A 15,807-nucleotide genomic window follows, 5' to 3' on the forward strand; every position below is an offset into this window, starting at 1 on the left:
TAGTAGGGATTGCGGCAAGAATAGGAAATTGGCCGGGGTAGCTAACACGATCGTCGTTAAATAAAATCGGACACCCCTAAAAAGGAACCGGTGCGGTCGTGGACCGACTACAGGACAATATCAGTCAACCGTCCAGAATACATATCAGTTTCGATTCCTCCGAACCGAAAGTTAAATATCTGACATACCTCCGATAACAGTAACGGATAAAGTCTAAGAATATTATTAAATCATCATTTTACAGACCTTTAAGCTCGCTTTTAAGTCATTTCAATGAATTTGAGAGGGGTTAGACGACTTATCAGTAAATCTAATCAAAAACCCGTCTTTACTATAACGCAAATCCTATCGGAGATCTATTTATCGGGAAATATTCCCGGAAGTCCCCTAAAATTCGTGGCTCATTTAACCCGACAGGACCGCGTTAGGTTTTGATTGAGGCTTTGAAGTGAATCGATTCGAAATAAAGGGAGAAAAAGGCGAATTCTTCTCTAAAATAAGAGATTTAGTGAGACACGCATGCACCCTGAATAAAAATCACTTCTATTCCGAATGCAAAAGAAAAATAATCAAATTCATATTGCCTTAGCAGTTAAAGAACAAAGTTTGTGACGCCCTTCCTACGCGTTTTCCAGCTTTGAAAAAACTTTTTCACTTTATAAAAGGGTCAGTCGAGGGATTAAATATGGTCTCGTTATAAATCTGACCAGAGGAAAAAACGGACACAAAGCGAACAGAAGGACGGTCTAGGGTTCTTTTTAATCTTTTTAAGGGAAGCTGCTGATTTTATTAGTTATGCCTTGAACGGTTGTATACCAGGTGTCCAAGAGCACCCTGGACATAGGAGAGTAACATGGAAAAATGGTTTTGATTTTTTTGCGCCTGTACGGTTCATTTAATGGAAAAACGCTTTAGATAAAAGTTGTAGAGCACATTTTCGGCTATCAACTTGTAATTTTTTCAATACCGTAGATTTGACCATTAAGACGAAAAACGGATCTAAAATTCGGAAATTTTAAATCTCGCGCCAAGGAAAGTTTATATCCGGCCGTGCTACCAACCTTTCAAAATCATAACAAATCGCTGTCAGTCATTCTGTAATCAAAACATTCAAAACAAGTTTATTTAGTAATAATTTTGAGTTACTACCCACATAATGCGAAGAAAATACAAATAAATCGTGATAAAAATACTTTTATTAGTAGCCACAGCCCAAAAATCTGGTAAGTTGCGTTTATACCCTCATTCAATGTCTCTACTCAACTTATTTACTTTGTAGCAAAATTCTTAAAGAAAACACTGGTTTTGCTTGCAAATATTTAATGAGGATGACCGAATCACCTATCTCAAGCCTCTTCATAACACTACAAAACGATTTAAAGTGATAAAAACAATGGACTAGGAAGGCCTGCAGATGTTTGAAGATAAGTTGCTTTACTATACAGGGACCACAAAAGAGGGTAAATACTTCCCTCAAAAGTGATGCAATTTAGTGACCTATGTGACTGATAGTTTTATTGTATCCTTCTGTTTTGTAGTGTTATCAACACACCATAATGTTTAAGTGGTTTTATATTGTATGATGTTAATAAAGAGGCATTTTTTATAACTGATTATCAATGTTTTTTCCCTAGCTCTACAGGGTAAGGTTAGTACTGATATTTAATTAGCTCTATTAGTTAACTTGAACATCATTCACCTACAAGGATACTTGTAAAATGTCTACTAACCAAAAATAGTTTATTTGCAAGTAATGTGTAACTCGAGTTCACATTTGATTAGTAAAGGTATGTCCTGTGAAATGGTGTATTGAATTAGAAGCAAATTGTTTCTCTTTAGAGACTTTCAATCACTACATTTCACCTACCTTTGCTAATTTGGAACTCCACTATTAGGTTAGTAAGACAAAGTTGTTTTTAGCATAGCTTGTATGGTGACAGGTTCACCCACTCGCACTCAATCTGTGGAACAATCACTGTTTCTGTGGTAAGACCAGTTTTCTTTGCCACCTATTGTACCTAAGCTTTTCACTTGAAGAAAATGTATACTGTACCTTGAACTGTGAATAAATAATTAATACAAATGTTCAGTGTACAAAGTTTTATTTGAAACAATTTAGTGTGTGGAAAAAAGAACACAATTATAATGTTAATACCTAAATCTAGAATAGAACAGCTCATGTAGATAGCTCAATTGAAAAGTTGGTTTTTTGACAATACCTACCCATATACTGATAATTTGACTGTGTAAGTCCATATTCTGTTCCTAGAAGGGGTTTCTCAGAGGTTTTATAGCCAGTTTAAGATTATTCACATTTCACAGTCCCATCAAATTTTGAGATTTCAGTCAGATATCAACACTGATTCATTTTAAGTTTTAGTTGCAACACTGATGAAGACCCTCGCTGATGATAGTCCATGAAGTTAAGCACATTGAAGCTAAATCACACCACTTTTGAAGGAAGTATTTGGCCCCTTTGTTGTTGTCCCTGTACAGTAGGAAACTTATCTTCAAAGATCTGGCTTCATTGTCCACTGTTGTGTATCATATCTGTTTGTGTTCATCACTTTAAATCGTTTGGTAGTGTTATGAAGAGTCTTGAGATAGGTGATTCGATCATCCGATCCATATTTGGAAGCAAAACCAGTGTTTTCTTAAAGAATTTTGCCACAAAGTAAATAAGTTGAGTGGAGATATTTGTGAATGAGGTTATAAACGCAACTTACCAGATTTTTTAGCTGTGGCTACTAATAAAGTAGTTTTATAACGATTTATTTTTATTTTCTTCGCATTATGTGGGTAGTAACTCAAAATTATTACTAAATAAACTTGTTTTGAATGTTTTGATTACAGAATGACTGACAGCGATTTGTTATGATTTTGAAAGGTTGGTAGCACGGCCGGATATAAACTTTCCTTGACGACCGCTTGGCGCGAGATTTAAAATTTCCGAATTTTAGATCCGTTTTTCGTCTTAATGGTCAAATCTACGGTATTGAAAAAATTACAAGTTGATAGCGGAAAATGTGCTCTACAACTTTTATCTAAAGCGTTTTTCCATTAAATGAACCGTACAGGCGCAAAAAAATCAAAACCGTTTTCTCATGTTAATCTCCTATGTCCAGGGTGCTCTTGGACACCTGGTATCACAAATGTTCATTCAAAGAGAATTTTTAGAAAGTTGATTTTCCTTCTCTCGTTCACTAAGTAGTTAGTAAAAAACAATGTTTTGAATGTGACCTCTCCGTAAAGCAATCTAGTATGATAAACAGGATGTAGATTCTAGACTGGAACATAGACGTAGATCAGATAAGCGCTCAGCGTTGGTCTGAGCATAAATCAGCGACCGACTGAGCGTGAAGCCACAATTACAGCTACCGAAATTTATTAGCAATAACTTGGATGGAACGCGGCTCCGGCGTAATTAAAATAAAGACCGTGGGGTCGGAAATATCCGTTTAATTTTCTGCTATCAGGTTATGAGTGAATTTTGGAATTATTTATGACTGGTTCGGTTAGTTATGGTGGCGCTTCTATACCACGGAAATCAATAAGCATTTTGAAATTTGTTTATCGAATTAATGTACAAACTGCTTTAAGCATTGAGTTTGTTTTACACTGAAATTTTAATTGAAAAATAGACTACATGCATATACGAGAGCAAGCCCTAATTTCCATTTGAGCTTTTGCCAGACTAGATCGGGCCCTTTATTAATATGCATAAATTGACATTGCGGTCCGCGTATCCGATTTAGTTTATGCAAAAATCCTCTTTCCCGCACGAATCTTAATTTGTTGACACTTGTACTTGGTGAAGGTTTCGATCCACTGTATTTACACATGCTAATTTTCTCCATCAAGAACAGTTTTTGCACATACCACTTTTTTACTAATCCAGATAATCTTTTCCACTGATTTGGGTCAGTTAAGAAAAATTGATATCAAATAATGATGACTGGAAGAGTTTACACTAGCAGCAGGTATATTTCCAAGGATTAACTAACTGAAATATCAAATATTTAGAAAGGAATGCCAAAACTACCCCTTTTACTTAATATGAACGTCCCGAAGATCATATCCCGCTATTTATGACGTTTACCCTTGCTCGTGGCCAGCTTGGGGTGATTTGATAATACTCGTTTCCATGTACTTGATTATCATTTAAAGGGTGAAACGGTGTTGATTTTTGGTCCCCCTCTTTTAAAACTAGAGACGTTAAATCGGCGATCTCCTCTATTCCATTATGATTTTTAATCAATTGCGCTTTATATGTATGTTCTTTGTAGGCAGTAGATAAGCGGGGGTGAAGGGTACAGGAAGGGTAAATAGGATCATGCGGTGCGGAAATCGTAAAAGACAATCCAATCAAAGTCGTCCGCGTTTTATGGTGTTCGTTAGGCTTGCGCGTAGAAGTTAAACCAGTTTACTTTGTCAAAAAACTTAATGGGAACAGAAGCATACAAGTGTCAATAATGATTTCCTTCCTTTCATTTCTACACATCCAAAACTTAATATATCAACTTGAAACCGAGTGGTTAATATATTCGGACAGAAGGAAGAAGCCCTTTTTGTCTTACCTATACGAACGTGCCCGTCGAACAAAATGCTGTGTTGGCAACATCCGCGTCTAGAATTCCAGAATTGGCTTTATTTATATCCTCGACATGTGTTCCTATGTAGATATTATTGGCGGTCAGTTCGTATTTTTCGAAAGGGTCCAATATATGAGGGACACAGAGAGGAGTCAAAGCAGAAAAATTTACAAGGTGTACCAAAACATTGAGGGCTCCGACCGAACTAAAAACGATCAAACAATTGCCCCGATAGATAACGAACCGAACAAACAAGATAAAGAATGGTGACTCCTGGCACTAACTCAGGCTGGCTGTCCTGTTGAGGAACTTATTAGCCCTAGTTGTTTGCGCCCTTAAGGGCGTAGAAAAGTTCGAGCTTATTTAGATGACATTAGTTTAGATTGATTCGCAACTCTACACATTGATTAAAAGGAAACATAGAAGTAGTCACTGAAATATAGCATGATCATAATGCAGAACCACGTGATTCTTTAAACTTTTGCCAGAAGGATATCAAGTGAATGTTTTGATGGGTTTTTGGACAGATTTGGCTCTTACACTAAAGCCTGTTTTATAAAACAAAATTTAAATTTAGATTTAAATTTAGCTGTAAATATTCAAATTCAAAACACAAATCAGCTGATTGTGTCATTGGGGGCGCTTGCGCAATAGCAAGATGATTTAACTTTAGCGTTAACTTTAAGAGAATTTAAAATTTCATGTAAATCCTGGGTCACTAGATACAGCTAAATTTAAGGTTAAAGTTAAATTTCATTTATAAACGTTTTGATTTAAAACCACTAGTCTTATTCTTAAAGTTAATACTAAATTTAATGCTAAATTTAAATTTTGTTTTATAAACCAGGCTTAAGTGATCAATAATTTGGTAATCACTTTTGTATGATTAAAATTTTCTGTGGAACACATTTATTTCCGTAAAGGCGACTATTTTTTAGTTACCAAAAGGCTATACAGATTTTAGTATAATACATCCTCCAAATGTCAAGAAACAATTAAATAAATCAGCTGAACTTGTTGAGACGTTTCAACAAAACAAAATTGATTAAATCACTGATACGTAGTGCACTATAAAGTATTACTAAGATCGGTCATCCGAGCCATACTTTTATACTTCATAAATATGCCGGTCCATGGCAAAACGAGGTCCAAAGGAAACGGGACTAAACGATTTATAGTTTTATATATCGAGGCCGGTCGGTTTCCCCATCCCAATAATTGATTTAAGTAAATTCCCGATTTTCCTTGGCTCTCGGACCCCGGATATTTTATTTATGGAGCCGCAACTTTGTTCCGTCCATCGGAAATAATTATTTAAATCCATGCATCTTATATTTGCGTATATTATACTTTGGGTAACCAGAATCTCATATTGACCAACGATTCTCAGCTAACTGGAACAAAAAGTAGGGTGAGGTTAAATGAAAACGACGTAATTTCATTATAAGCTTGATACCTCCATCCCGATATCTGGATGCTATAAGAAATCCCCGAAAAGAAAAGTTTTATAGGGGGAAGCAACTATAAAATTTGTGAAGCGGCAAATATGTTTTTGTAATATCTTATTCGATCTTGATTCATGGGAAAATGATAACGCGAATAAATCTCCCAAATAAAATTGTTTCCCTCCAGTTGCACAAGAAAAGGGGGGCGCACAGTCTACGATACTTTGCAGTTAATCCATGAATGGTGGTAAACATAAATTAACCAGTTACAAGTTCCTCCGGAACAATTCCATTGGGAAAATATTTAAACCGCCGCAATCGGGAACGAAAGTGGTTTTATTTGGTCTCAGAAACGCTTTATTGGAAAGAAATCTGGAGGCCCGTAACAATATAAAGTAACGACCTCGATTTTCCAGTATTTTTCGTGACACCGTAACAATGTCGTTAGTCGTTAGGGGCACCCGCATTGCAAATAAGCACAGTGGGGTCCCCTCTCACATTCACACAAAATAGACTCTGGGACACTCCAAGAGACCAAATTCCAAATTGTTAGAACTTAGTGATTTATAAATAACTTGGTCTTCAGAAGGTCGATTACGTTTATCTAAACTAACTTTAACACCTTTTCGACACTTTCCTAGCAAAATTCTCTTCCGAATCATTTGTCGCCCAGGTTAGAAACATTAAGCTGGCAAGCGGCGAGATTAGAGGTGTTTGGCGTCCCTTGAAAGAAGAGGGAATGGGGTGATTAATAGCGTCACATAGCGCTTCGGTATAAACCAGCAGGGAGGTTAATTAATATCGTATCGTCTCTCAACAAGCCGAGACTGATAAAGTACTCTAATGCCCCTGAATACGGATGACAAGTCAAAAACCGCAGTGCACAGACTCTTTTTTGTGAAAAGTTTACGGTAACTGTGCGCTACGTATTTATCTCGCGGTCAACAACTAAGAGCCAAAAAAAAATGCATGAGGGCAGTCCCAAAAAACGGCACGTTCCAGTGTTGACACACATGGAAAAAAACTTGGTCGGGACACATAAACAGCGGCCGAACCCCCGGGGCCACTAATTCAAAATTATCTTATGCGTGTTCACAGCCGCCGCGGTGAAAAGTGTATTTTTTATCGGACGTGCATCTAACGAGGGTCGTCTGCGCCCCCCCTTTCCCCTTGTTCTGCAGCCCCCAACCGCCACCCTGCGAGACCGATCTTTGATACGTCACGTGCCACGTTTTACCCCCGAGTAGCTTTTTGCGGATGCAAGGACCACTAAACCTTACCGGTCTTAAATTTGTGTTGGCAACACTGTTTTAGCTGTCAATGTTATGTTTATTTGTCATTTGTCATCCCTTTAGGATGCTTCTCTTTTTTAGTCAAGTGTTATTAATTATTTTGTACTAAAGTAACATTCACATAATATGCAGAGCATTTGTACTGTAAATGGCAAGTGCACTGCAAGAAGTAAATACACACAATAAATTCAAAATTAAGATTATAAAATAGGAATCAGGTTAGGATTTCAGAAACACAAGACATAATCGTCATACTAATAACAGTAACCATCTTCTAGAGTGTCGTGGCGTTTTGCACATAATTCCGCAGTATACAGTGCGAACAGTACATACATTAGTTTATAATGTACCTAACCTTTAGCAGAAGGTACAACATACCTTACCGTTGCAATAGCCATACAGTTTATGTGAATGATGCTTTATATTTGATTTCCAGCAATAAATACTTTGGGATGAAAGAATCGCCGGAATATCATCCTTTTTTATTGCAAACATTTCACAAACTGTATCTTCGTCCTATACAGGATTTTTCAATGAAAAGTAGCCACCCTGAATATCTTCCAAAATAATTTCTCTGTTAAAAAATGCTAAGACACGTCAACAAAGATTGCAAGGGGGACATCTTTTTACGTAGGATTTGAATTTCGCCATCAGCCCCTTTGACGCCATAGCCACCCCCACTAAGTTTTCAAATGGCACCATACCCTGTGTTGCACATCTTTGGAAAGGGTATTTCATAAGGAATTAATTGCACTATTTTATTTGTACATTGCTTTGAATTGAGACCAAAAAAAATAAAAACATGTTTTTGTTATTTTGGTCAAACTGCTGATAGCACTACCGAATACCTGTTTTCCATTCCATGTTTTTGCAACTTGTAAGTTCGTTTTGAAGGAACATTGTTAATATAGTTTACATGACTGCCGAAAGAATAGAATTGCGCTTTCAATGCAATCCATCCAGATAAATTAATTGGTCATCAGTATGTCTTAAAGTTGATGCAAAAATTCATGGAAACTGGTTCAGTGACAAACAAAAAACATCAACCTGAAAGACAAATTATTAATGAACCAATTGAAGTTGCTGTTTTGGGACACGTTGCAATGGATAATAATCAGTCTTTAAATCAAATTTCCCATGCAACGGGTGTTTCGACAAGCAGTGTATGGAGAATTAATAAAAAAAAAACACAATTTTCATCCATACAAGGTAAAATTGGTTCAGAAATTAAACGAAGATGACTATGATAGAAGACTACAATTTTGTGAAATTATGTCTACTAATCTGACAAACAACGTGAACTTGTTGTACAATATTTGCTTCAGTGATGAGTGTATGTTGTTTTTGAATGGAGAAGTGAACAGGCATATCTGTAGGTATTGGTCAGACACGAATCCACATTGGTTTAGGGAAACCCATACCCAATATCCAGAAAAACTTAATGTTTGGGCAGGTATTTTAGGAGACCACATTGTTGGTCCGTTTTTTATTGACGGTAATTTAAATGGCGCTACTTATCTTGAGCTTCTTGACACCACTGTTGATCCGACCGTAACAGAGTTACTAGAAAATGATGAAAATTTATTTGAAAATCAACTAATTTTCCAACAAGACGGTGCACCTCCACACTATTCACTTCCCGTTCGAGAATATCTGAACAATCGATTTCCTGGAAGATGGATTGGTAGACGTGGTCCCATGGAATGGCCTGCGAGATCACCCGACCTCACTCCGTTGGACTTTTTTCTATGGGGGCATTTAAAATCTAAAGTCTATGCAACACAGCCGGCCCATATTGCAGACTTTAGGCAGAGAATAATACATGAATGCCGACAACTGACACCGCAAGTCCTCACAAATTTTCGCGAACTCTTCCAAAGTCGCTTGTATTATTGTATGGAAGTTAACGGAGGTTATTTTGAGCCATTAATTAAATGATAACCGCTATTTGCTATTATTTCTGCAGTTAACAAAAAATAAACACAAAACGTATTTTTTATTTTTTTTTGGTCTCAATTCAAAGCAAATGTACAAATAAAATAGTGCAATTAATTCCTTATGAAATACCCTTTCCAACGATGTGCCACACAGGGTATGGTGCCATTTGAAAACTTAGTGGGGGTAAAGGGGCTGATGGCAGAAATTCAAATCCTACGTAAAAATATGTCCCCCTTGCAATCTTTGTTGACGTGTCTTAGCATTTTTTAACAGAGAAATTATTAGCTACTTTTCATTGAAAAACCCTGTATAGTTATTCTTTAAACAATCTTAGCATTTTTTGGTATAATTTGTCATAAATTGACAAACTCATATTTATTTTTCTAGGCGGAAAATAATAGCAAAAGTGCAGGTCGTCGCCCTTACAAAAATCTATGTCAAGTTCTCCAAAAAAGATGGGGGTGAAAATTAGGTTCGTTAAACGGCAAGAAAAGAGGGGTCGAATATACCGGCATATCTTCATTTGTCACCGGAAATAGTCGAGATAAACAGCGGAAAGGGCACGAATTACCTTTCAGCGCTTACCGGTAAGTGATATTTAGGGGGGACCTAACGGCTTTAAGGTGGTCCATTATCCCCTGATAAGGTCTGAAAAGGGGAGTAGACAATTAGAAAAACCGCAACCAGAATTATTTGTCAATTTAACGGTCTCAATAACTGAACAAACTTATAAATGCCTGCGTCTAATCTTGCCTACTGATCTTAAAGCAATATAAATTTGTCTCGTTCCTCCTCCTTTATAAAACCGGGACAGAGTCATTGAAATGCTCGTAAATTTGAGACTTTAGCTGCACAAAGATGGGGGGAGGACGAAATTAAAGCTCTATTTTCATTTCTACCGGATTAGCGGCCTCATTGTGCTCGCAGATTTGTCGTTCATATTTCTTTAGTAAATATTGAACTTTTTCCCAACCTTGCCAGTTCATTTAGTTTGGTGAAATAGTAAAAAGTCAAAACGTTCTAGTCCTGACAAAAATACCGCTGCTACATACACCTGAAATAAAATGAAATTCTCCATTGATCCGCCCCTATTCTTGATTAATGAGTATACAGTTGATGGCGCGACATAGTCTCGAATTTAGCTGATTCAGCTCAAAAGCTCAGTCGGAAAACCACTAACTACCGTTTGAATGTCGGCTAATAGCTCCGGATCGCTTAATAGCTATTGACAGCCTTCCGAATACGTTTTAATAACGGCCCTATACAGTCGAGGGTTAGTTCCCGTCTTTTTTATCTATGTTTATCCATGACTACTCTATTACAGTAATTTTCAGTTCACTGATTAACATTTGACGTAAAAGTCATAGAGAAAGAAAGTCTTGGACTAGTTTCAATCAACATTAATATAAGTCACTTAAACCAATACCGTCCCTTTGCTATAAATCAAAGCCTTTAGAGTTTAAAATTGATAAAATCCATTTATAAGTGCCGGTTGGCTTCACTTATAAAGTATTAGCAATCGCTTTACGTGATATAGACTCCCTCGTGGCAGTCTATCATAACTGCAGCATCCGAAGGGCTCCGCTTACCAAAAAGGGTCGATCTCAAAGAAAACCTTATTTAAATCACCTTTGAAATTTATACCCATTCTGACATTAATTCACTTTTTCTTACCGATACTATGAGTGGTCAATAGAACACCCCAATTGAAAGTATTGTTCCACGTCACCCAAGTTAGATAGACAGAATCTTTTTTTGTGCGAAGCACCCTAAAAAGGTCACAAGTCGAGCCGGGGGGGCGAGAAAACGTGGCGTTGGGGAGGGAATCCGCCCAGTCGTCACGGGGCCCCAAATTAAGAATATGATTCCCGGGGATTATGTCACGAAAAGTGCCCCGGCTCTAAAAAACGCCCCGCCTTCGTCTCTAATTGCGGCCCCGTTTGATATTTTAATTTCGTTACGACTTGACGTTATCAACCCTCAACGGTTCGTTTTAGGACTTTACTGTCACTTTATAAAAGTCTTTTACTGATAATCATATTTGTAATTTAGGGTCTTAAAGTGTAAATAACCAATTTAGACTTTTCTGGCTTCCGTTAGTTGTATACCCTGTATATGCACCAGAATTAGTTTTAGGTTAACCTAATTTACCCAACATGCATTGCCAAATACATTGAAAACAAGATATTTTTCAACGGCTTGACCAAAACATCGGCCGTAAGATTGTTTGCGCAAATAATTCCAATTTACCAGTCACCTACTAAATACCGCCATCCGATTGGTTGGGGATGTTATTGTTTCTAGAAAAATTATTAAACAATACTGTGGCCGTGTGTACCATTCTGGTTAATCTAAACATGACCGGAGGTCAAGTACCTTTGGAATAACTGGTGCCGTTCTAAATTACTTATAGTGGATTTATTATAGAATAAGTATTGGATTTCAGCAAAAAAAAATGCTGATTGCTGTTTTGATTCGGTGGTCAATGGCCGTGTGAGTGGACGTTTTCGGTTTTGATCAATGCCCTTATCAAAAATTTTGAGTTAGTCACCAAGTACACAAAAAAATTCCTAGATACAAACGACCCAATCTATACAAAGAAACCAATAGGTCCAGAGTACTAAACATCGGACAGGAAGTTTTATTTTTACGACCTATGCCGGCGGGGGTCTATCTCCCTGCGATATCTTTTTTATCGAGCCGATACACGGCCTGCAGAGGGAGTTGCCATCTAATTAGGGTATTCTTTTGATTAAGGCCCCATTTACCAGGCTATTGTCTTAGTCAGAGCGTCCAAGATTAGACCCACGATAGTTTCGTGCCTCAACAATGGTGTGTCTATTTAGACATGAGAAGTTTCAGGTTGGTTAATTGGCATTTTTACTGATTTTATAACGCACTGTAGAGCTAAATCCAACATTTGACAAATGACAGTTCTTCTTTTGCCAACGTACTATATTTTGGTATTCCACCCCTTAGAGGACAGCATTGTCTCGTCTCCCCACGGACTATTTATTGACTGCTAGTGGACATTGGCCATAAAATATATCGAAACCGGAGGCGATAGCTCCGGAATCTTCCCCGGCACATAACGACGCACGCCAGATACAAACAGCTTTGCCTTATCTTGTTTTAGATTCTCTAATGTCCCCCATTTTTTTGACCCGATGGAGGACAGTGTTTTGTTAAGATTTTAACCAGAACAAGCGAAAATGTAGCTTTATTAGGTAACCTGCCGAACACTCTAGCTGAAAATTTGAATTTACATTGGACAATTTGATGTAATATGATATTATTTTGTGAAAAGTAGTATCTAATTTGAAAAACAAACTGTCACACATTTTGCTAAGCTAGTTAATTATATGTTTTCTGCATTCTACTCTACATTAAAAAAAAAGATTCTGTTATCCACCTTAGATATCATTAACGCCGTAAGACTGTTTTGGTTAAAACTATTTTGTAACCTGACACTTCTTTACTTCCTGTCGCTCTAAATTACTCACTATTCAAAGATTATTTATTTTGTTATTACCATAACTCCATTCACTACATTTAGATAATATAAGAATTCGATATATGAATGAGAGTATGTTTTACGTTTACAAACTGATAAAAAAATCCAGTCAACACTATACGGTTGTTAGTTTAACTAGAGGTAGAAATTGTTTCAAGAACTGTCTCGTGCTATTCGTTTTTCTATGGAACAATATAATGGCAACATTGTAATACTATCAAACCTAATTAAAAGTAATAGCATCCCTTTCTGGAACAGGCAACCTTTATTAGCAGCCGAGATAAACACTGATAAAAAAAACACCTTAAATGAAAAATGGGGGCCATGGAGGGCAACCAACAGTAGGAAAAAGCGCTAATTCAGCAGTGTCGGTTGACTATACTACCAAGATGGCTACCACCGTGTAGGTAACTTAAAACGCAAAAAAGGAAATAGCTCAGCACTTTGTTGCAATCCTACAGTTGTTACATTATTACCGAGGTTTATCAAACGGCACGTTTTTATTCGCTTTGTATCTGATACGGTGTCCGACCTGATGATGGTGAACCTTTTATTCCCAAGAATACCACAATGTACAATAAATATTTTGTTAGTTTTTTGATATAGTAGAGGGTTACTTTTTACTTTGCAAAAAGATTTTTTGACTGAAAACTTAGTCAGCTAGATCTGTCACATTCTAAAAATACCTCTCTTAAGCATTAGGAATCTTCTGAACACTTTAGTCGAACAATAATTGCTTTTCAGTTTTACTGGTTATTGTCATAGTTTCTGTGTGTTCCTTTTAGAGAAAACAGATACCCCAAATACCAATAAAAATCAACCAGGAGCATAACCTAGGGAAACATGAAACTTGAGTTAGTTTTATCTTCTTTTATATCTTAGCACAAAATAATGTTTCTTTGCAGACGATTCTGCTATATTGTTTTAATATTGTTCCTGATACAATTTTTTCAATTTTTTTTCCAAGTTATAAGGTGACTAATACAAAAACAATGCTAAATATCTCTTAAAACTACAGTAATCTAATATTTGTTCATTATCACTTTTTGAGGATTACTGGACACTCATTTATATTAAGAAAAACTGACAAATTAATAAAGTATGTGATCGGGAATCATGTTTTCGCTAATTGCTAGTCACCTTACAGGCAAGAATTAAATTAAATACTTTTTTTTTAACTGCTTAAAACCATGAAACTACTTTTTGTTTGTCCTGTATTTTGAAATAATTACTGGCTCAAAAGGTCAAATTTACCTCTTCCTCCCCGCGGTTCTCAATCAAGTTTTCCCACAGGATTCCCCCCAATTTGCACCTTTCCAGGTAAACTCTCGTGCGTCCGCAACGTCGAAAAGCCGCTCCCTCTCCTCCAATGAAAATTGCTGACGGGGCGCAATTGGCCGTCGCCGAGACGCTGACGACGCCCGCCCTTTCGTGACGTCACTCATTAGCGCCCGATTGCCACGGGCCATTCCGACAGTTTAATGATTTTTTGTTTTTGTTTTTTGAGTCTTGTAAAGTGAAGCCATTACTGAAAGTATGCTTTATTTTGATTAGATTTGATGTGATTCAATTTTCTTGCATTAAATGCTGGACACCTCGTACGTATTAGTCAATCAAATCAAATAATTTTATTCTGATAACCTTGAGCATGCACCTAAAATTCGAATTATACTATTATTCCAAGGTTTTTATGTATAAATATGCAATCTTTCGACTTTGTCTTCATCGTATTGTTATGTGTAAGGGCATTTTTTGACTTTTCCATTGTTTACTAACGCGTGTTGTTATAAGAACAAAACAAAAATTAGAGGCAATTACAGTTTACCAATTTGTGGCAAATCGGTTAGTAACCAAACGTCATTGATAAGAATTTTTCTCTGCAAATTGTATACATTTTATTACTACAGATTTAAAGATCTATTTTTATTTAATAACGAATTATATTCGTGTAAAGCGTCACAAAAAATGTTTACTTCTCAGGTACTTCTCGGCAACTAGACAACAATTACAAGAATAGTAATTATTATTAATCTCATTAATGCAACAGTCTTATACTAACAAGTAATTTTAATCAAAAACCGTGTCATATTTACAAAACAATACATTTTTTGCATTCCTTCTAATCGCTCAGAGTTGTATATGATCTGACCTTATTGACTCCAGGATTAATAGACCACATCAAACACATGGAAACACTGTTGCAACATTATATCTCTTACACGTGTGTACTATGATTTTTGCAAAAAAATTGATAAATCATAAACAGATTTGAGCGCACTACATATTGATATAGTAAAAGGGGATGCGTTCATTCATGGTTTGACGAAGGGAGGACACTGCTCTGTTTTGGAGAAAGTGGAGGCATCAGCAGCATCCAGGACATTGCACGGACAGCAAAAACGCGACTTTGCTGACGCTCAAGAATCCGGAGGTTTCGACGCCAGGAATGCGATGATCAATCGATAGTAAAAGTGCTATTTTGTCCCCTCGCGATTTTTAAATGGGCCAATCGACTTTCACACAAAATTGAACCTTCACTAACCCATATTTTGATGAGTAGGACAAGTTTCAGATGAGTTTTAAAGAGCGTAATGAATGACTTTAAAACTATTAAGTTAGACATATTGAATTGCACAAACCCTTGACATTTACACATCCATGGTAAACTGTAATTAGGATTTTTTACCCAAAACTTTTGTTTTTTTGATCACTGCTAATAGTTGTGGAACATATTTTTCTGATGTGTAATAATAGACCACATGTTGAATTTGCAGAGTAACAGAGAAGACTACACAGATTCATCGAGCTCATCTTTGTATATCTTGGACTGCTGTCGCTTTTTTTGGGTAAGTTTTCTGTATAGTTTATAGATCTAAGGTTTTCTTTAACACAGTCAGGTTTTAGATATAGTGCTCTATGTAGAAATATACAGTTTTAGTATGTTAAAAAAAACATAGTGCAAGTACGGCCCAGTCATGTAAAATATCTTTGGTACTACCCAAAAAGGGGATATGGGCAGTCCTCAG

The sequence above is a fragment of the Ips typographus genome, linkage group LG9 (genome assembly GCF_016097725.1).
Source record: "Ips typographus isolate SLU linkage group LG9, UJ_Ityp_2.0, whole genome shotgun sequence".
Classification (NCBI taxonomy): Eukaryota; Metazoa; Arthropoda; class Insecta; order Coleoptera; family Curculionidae; genus Ips; species Ips typographus.